This window comes from Amblyomma maculatum, unplaced genomic scaffold (genome assembly GCF_055883805.1).
Source record: "Amblyomma maculatum isolate TAMU_Amacu unplaced genomic scaffold, ASM5588380v1 scaffold_22, whole genome shotgun sequence".
In the NCBI taxonomy this organism is placed as follows: domain Eukaryota; kingdom Metazoa; phylum Arthropoda; class Arachnida; order Ixodida; family Ixodidae; genus Amblyomma; species Amblyomma maculatum.
The window spans coordinates 1,717,939-1,724,592 of NW_028146747.1; the positions used below are offsets into that span (position 1 = coordinate 1,717,939).

General features: G+C 48.4%; 1 pseudogene; it reads left to right on the top strand.

Annotated features, from left to right (window-relative positions):
* Positions 1-593: 593 nt before the first annotated feature.
* On the top strand, positions 594-6,334 carry LOC146171471 (uncharacterized; annotated as a pseudogene).
* The last annotated feature ends 320 nt before the right edge of the window (positions 6,335-6,654 follow it).

The window sequence follows — 6,654 nt, forward strand, 5'->3', positions numbered from 1 at the left end:
TCCTTCACCCTATCGCCATGTTGTGCTGTCCTCTTTGCTTGCCACCACGTAACATTTTGGTTGGAGGTGCGACGTACGTCATCCCCATCCTCGCCTTGGAGCATCGACGCCATCTGTAAGCCGGGACTATCGACCAAGGGCCCAGGCACATCGCCGAGCAGCTTCGCCCTTCCTTAGCCCTTCCAGCCCAGACCCCACCAACCACCACCGCCCAGCCCCCAGCCCGAATCTGAGGACAAGGAGAACAGACAGGCCAACCAGAACCGAGACGAAGGACCCGAAAGACCCGAATGACCCGAAGGAACCGATGGACACGAACACGCAACCCCCGCCCAAGCTGCCCGACGCGACCTCGAGGCATCGGTCCTATGGATGCTTTGGTGGCGGATGGTTGAAGAGCTCCAGGACAGGCGGATCACCCACGCATCAGACATCGTGGTGGCAAGCAAGTCATTCATTACTGTCTTTCCTTGAACATCCTCACCGTCACGTCACCATCAACTTCAAGCGAACAGCTCGGTGGCCCCGGGAAGATCATCCTTCACCCTATCGCCATGTTGTGCTGTCCTCTTTGCTTGTCACCACGTAACAATATGATTGAATCAAAAATAGAATTCAATGAAGAGAAACCTTTGTATGTGGAGCAGGTTTGTCAACGGGGCACATAAGATACGCTATCTGTTTAATCAGGCAAAATTGAGCTGCGCACTATTCGCCCTCGCCGTATAGTGAATTAACAAAGCGGCATCTGGCACCAAGAGCCGGATGTAATCAGCTCGTATTTCGGACTGAAAGGACCCGCATGCGCACTGCGCATCTCGAAACCAGAAGTGCAACGTCAGGCAATACAGTTTTATCCTGCCGCACGTCGTGTGCCCCGACGTATTCTGCCGCCGATTGTACGTTTATATAGCTCATGCAGATATTATTGCTTACAAAGAACGTGCATGCACTCTGAAGGAATTCTTCCAAATGGTCGGTGACTCCTTCACTGCTACTGCTACAATTGCCCTGAACTAAATTTCGTCTTAGAACTATCAGTTCAGTTCAGTCGCTCAGTCGTGTCCGGCTCTTCGTGACCCTGTGGACCATATCACGCAATGCTTTCCGGTCTCTGACTTACCCCTTCTCCGGTGACCCTCAACCTTTCCCAACATCAAACCTTTCTCCAGCGACTCCTCTCTTCTTATCAGATGACCAAAGTAGCTGAGCTTTAACTTTAGAATTTGACCCTCCAATGAGGCGTCAGGGTTTACGGTCGACAATATCGACTGATTTGATATTCTGGCAGTCCACGGAACTCTCAAGAGTCTCCGCCAGCACCACAATTCAAACGCGTCAATTCTTCGGCGGTCAGGGTTCTTCACAGTCCAAATCTCGCATCCATACATGACAACTGGAAAGACCGTAGCATGAGTTATACGGATCTTGGTTGGCAGACTAATATCTCTGCTCTTTACTAGGCGGTCAAGGCTAGCCATGGCTCGCTTTCCCAGAAGCAGGCGTCTCCTAATTTCATGGCTGCAGTCTCCTTCCAGGGTAATCTTGGAGCCCAAGAAGAGAAAATCTGTCACAGCTTCCACTTCTTGTCCCTTGATGCTCCAGGACTTGATAGGGCAAGACGCCATGATTTTTGTGTTTGTAATGTTCAGTTCAAGCCCTAACTTCTCACTCTCTTTTTTTACGTGCATCAGAAGTCTCATGAGTTCCACTTCACTTTCTGCCATTAAAGTGGTATCATCCGCATATCTAAGGTTGTTGATACGTTTTCCAGCAATCTTCACTCCAGCAGAAGACTCGTCCAGACCGGCCTTTGTCATGATGCACTCAGCATATAGGTTAAATAGGCAGGGCGACAGTATGCAGCCTTGCCTCACTCCTTTCTCAATCGGAAACCAATCAGTAAGACCATGCCCAGCTCTGACTGTGGCCTCTCGCCCTTCATACAGGTTCCTGAGGAGACAGATGAGGTGAATTGGAACTCCCATCTCTTGGAGAGCTTGCCACAATCTGCTGTAACTATAGTAAACACGAATAGAGGGTTTGGGTCCCACTGTAGCGCTGCTAACATTAGGAGCAAACTGCTAATGTCACAGAAATCTTATGCGTTTGCTCTATTTCTTCCAGGGGCAATTTCATGAGGGTGCACATATATATACAGGAAATGAACTACCTCTCTGTTCGGGATCTTCCGGCATACCCCGTAAGTAGCGACAGCTTCGATGCCTCAGCACTGAACACTTTCTATATCCACGGATCGATGTATCGCCGCTTACGCAAGCCACATCAGTGTCGATGCGTTGAGTGATGTTAGGTGTAATGGCGGAGCCTGTTTAATGTTAAATGTTTCTGTATTGTTACCAAACAAGTTGAGATCTCGTGAAAGGTGCGCTGCACAGTTAGAATATCGTCATTCGCTGTAGCTGGCGAGCCCCATTTAGCGCGCTTCTTTGCGCAGCGAGCGTGCCTTAATGGGGGTAACTCTCTACTCCCAACTTTCCATCACGGAAAGGACGTTGTTCAGGGTCTCCGATCTGGTGGCGACTACGCAAAAAAAAAGAATAAAATAATAAAAGTTTGTATGAACCACGACCTCATCTATAAAAATAGAGGAAGTCGTGGTACGAACGCACACATCCGCTTTTTTAAGCATCCGGAGACTGGAAACGGCGACCGATGAGCTCAGTAGCGGTACCTTGCAGGAAACTGTGACGAACCGGAAATGTGGTCCGCGGCAGAAGAACGCAGTGTTTCTGCACACACTGTGACTGCCGCTTAGGAACATGTTTCTTCCGCCCGCATGCGTTGTGTGCATGCATGAGTCACATATGAACAAGATTTCTTTCAAAGGTGCAGCGGCGTTATAGGCCTGGCGTTGTTAGCAAGGGAAAGCGCTTCATACAGCGGTGTAAGTACTGTGTTATTCGCATCCTGCACTGAAGCGGTGCCTTACAAATGGCTACTTTGAAAACAGGCTTATAACCGTGCTAATACAGTCACGGGTTCTATCGCTACCCGGACGGCAGTCCAGAAGGACAGGGTTCGGGCGCTGAGGCACAGGAAGCAGAGAGCAGGCGCTTGACCAGGCAAAAGCAGCGGCGGCAACCACGCGCACTCCGCACGAACTTCGTCTTCTTCCCCCTCCAGAACTGACGCGGTTAGCGCGAGTTACAATACATTGCTAATACACGAAAAAGCAACCTTTCTCACAGGCGCCTCACGCTACCAATACTGACAGTCTACGAGCGATACCTTTATTTGTTTCCGCCGAATAGCTATATACACTATTCACTAATGTATTTAGCGGGCGGTAGTTATGGCAACCCTGTACTGGGGCAGCCGTCGTCACGTTGCGCGGTTCGAAACTAAAAGAACCCCCCAAAATTATGGTTTTAGACATCGGGGCCGGTTTTCCAGCCGCTTCGAGATTCGAGTAATTCAATTCCTCCCTGCTGCGCTTCGCTCGCTTGTCCGACACCCTAAAGCCTTTGCTATCGCTTTGCGACGCCGTCCAACCGTGCAACCAAAACCCGTATAGGCTTCTCTCTCTCTTGTTGTGTCTTGCATGCCATGATTCACACTAGAGCAGCAATGAAGTGAAGTGAAAAAGCGATCATTTAGAGTGAAATCTTGCTCCAATCCCATTTTTACGAAGCTGTTTCTGGATGCGAAAATCAGAAAAATTGGCCTTTCTGGCCACACCCTCTACGAGCAGGCGCGCTATCACACTCACGGTGCAAAGTTGTCGTATTCGTGTAGTAGTAACACAGCCCCTTCTTTTGGCCGGAGTAGGACAGAGCGTCCTACCCCCCCACACTTGCTCAAAAATTCTGTGCATCCTCCCTGCTACGTCCTGAGAGCTGCAGGAGTGGTATGAGCAGAACTGCTACGTCCCTGCTACGTCCTGCAGGAGTGGTATGAGCAGAACTACTGGAGAACTATGCTTACAAACCAGGCAAAAATTAACTAACAATCGTAAGCTGGTTCCCCCCCCCCCCCAAATAAAAAGGGCGCAGTATTTGTAACAGTTCTCGATGGACACCTGAATCGCGCCGTACGGGAAGGAATGTAGGTTAGAGTGAAAGAATAGATAAAGGAATTCCGTAGCGAATGGCTGCGATGTAATCACTATCTCCCAACACACGGAGAGCTTAGCTTTCCGCCTCCATCGAAACGCGGCCACCGTGATCAGGTTCCCGGTTATTGCGATTGAGTAGACGAGAGTAGTAAGTACAGGTTTTCCCTCTGAAAGCGCCAGCGGAAATAATCTGAGCGCCGACTTATATAATCTAAGCGCCATGTAATTTAATTCGAATGCCGAGCATTTAATCATAGCGCCAGCATATTTAATCCAAGCGCCAACTCGAATAATGTTCGCGCCAACAAATTTAATCCGAGTGCCAACGCAATTAATACAAGCGCCAGCGAATTTAGTCCGGGTGCCAACCAATTTAATCCACATGTCAAAAATGAATGTGGTGGAGGGCTCCAAAGCATGAAGCATGAATTCCAGAAATAAATAGAAATTGAGATCACATTCCAGACCATGCGACGAGTAAGCGAAGCGTTAGCTTATGGGATGACTTTCGTCAATATTATGACAAACGCACAATTTCGGCACTGAAATACTGAAGGGTACCAGAGCTGTGGCTTACTGGCTCTATATTCCAAGAGGACAATTTATCCCACAAATGTGCGCACTGCTGATTACAGAATATATACAGAATTAAAATGTCTTCGATGAAACACAATTATTTTATCACACAATTAAAAAATGTTTTAATCACCCGTATCTAATTTAGCTATATGTAATTTAATCAGCCAAACATTACACAGCCAATGCCAAAAAGGTCCGAAGCAGACGGCAAGTTTGCCGCCTCCGTTTGCTCGGTGCCGAATTGTCGTCTGTTTTTGCGCTATGCTAGGAGAATGGATGAAAGCACAGACATGTGAATTCGCTATTAGAAATAGGTGTACTTTCTTTTGCAAGAAATGGAAATGTTTTCTCAAGAGCATAAAACAAAACCTGCTAGAAACGCAGAAGACAAGAGATTTCAAAGCAGGCGGCAATTATCGCGCTTCCGTTGTGTGTGCCGCGTTGTCGTCTGCATTTGCACGACGGAGTAGAGCCGGACGGTGGTGGTTCGTACTCGTATATTATAGGCAGGTGGTAGTCTGCGTGTTTTCATTAATTTTGCATGAACTTGAAGGCGCATTATTTTCTTCCATGGAAGCTGATGAGCAGTGCCCTGACATCCTAATCGGGCACCGAAAACGGGGACCGCCGTTCAAGCCTCCAGGTGCACCAAAAAGAAAGAACAGCAAAGTCTCCGAGCATGACAGGGCCAGAATTCTCAAAGTGTCGAGGCGTAGAGGAGATGTGAAAAAATTGGCAGACATGCTGGGCATCAATTTAAAGACGGCGAGATGCATTGCAGCGAGCGATAGAGAAGCGTGGAAGAAAGGCGGAACATCGAAGAAATTCGGAAATGAGGTAGTAACGGCTCTAAAGAATATTGTGGATAACAACCCTGCTTTCACGCTAAAGCAAATAAAGCGAGCAGTGCAAGAAGAATGGCCGGGAATCGCCATCAGCACAAGTAGCATTGATCGCCTACAGGATTCGCACGGTTACGCTATGAAGTTGATGACTAAGAGGCCGATTGACCGCAACAGAGACGACGTGAAACGCAGCCGCAAAACATACGTGCAATGGTTGCAGTGTGAAGGACCTCGCTTGTGCAGGTTTTACATCGATGAGACCAACTATAGCATATGGTGTTGAAGGAGCTTCGGCCGTGCAGTGAAGGGACAGCCTGCGGTGCAGACGACGACTGGCACCAAAGGAGCAAAACTTAACATTCTCGCCTGCATGTCCGCAAATGGTTTCATTCATTGGACGGCCATAGACAATGTTCACTGGGTCGTTTTCAATGAATTTTTGAGCGACATATCAGCCCGTGTCGAAAGTGAAGAACCTGGTTCTGGAGCGGTTTTTATTTTTGACAACGCTCCAGCTCACAGCCGTGCGGAACAGGCAAGCCTGGCCAGTCAGACGCACTCGATCAAGCGGCTGCCTCCTTACAGTCCATTTTTCAACCCTATAGAAGAAGTCTTTTCGAAGTTCAAGTCGGAAGTCAAAGCTTTCCTCAGCGAGCGGAAAGACCTGGTGCTAATCACTCCTCTCGGAATGACTAAAAAGGGCCATCGGCGCAGTTTGTTGCTCGACGCTGCCCGACACTCTATGCAGCAAATACAAAGGGTAGAGTGTGCTGCTTTTGACCGCCATAACTTTTCTTTTATACGGGCAGCTTTGCATGAAGACGATATGTAAAACGTTCTGAGTTATACTTAGACCTGCATAATGTCTCCTAGAAAATAAAATTGCATTTCAGTCGGCTACTTCTGTGCTTGTACGTGCTTATAGTTTGTTGGCAACCTACGCTGCTAGGATTGCCGTCCAGGCAAATTAAGTACTGCTGCTAAGGTGACCATAGTGAGAAGCCAGTAGCTATTCCTGGCCTCGGTTGTAAGCTCCGCTGTACATAGTTTCATTCACTCTACCGTGTCGCGGCCAGACTGAAAGCAGGGGCGCGCTCTCTCTATCCGTGGTAGCGTTACTCTAAGTCTTCACGCCGAAACCAACTGTGTGTT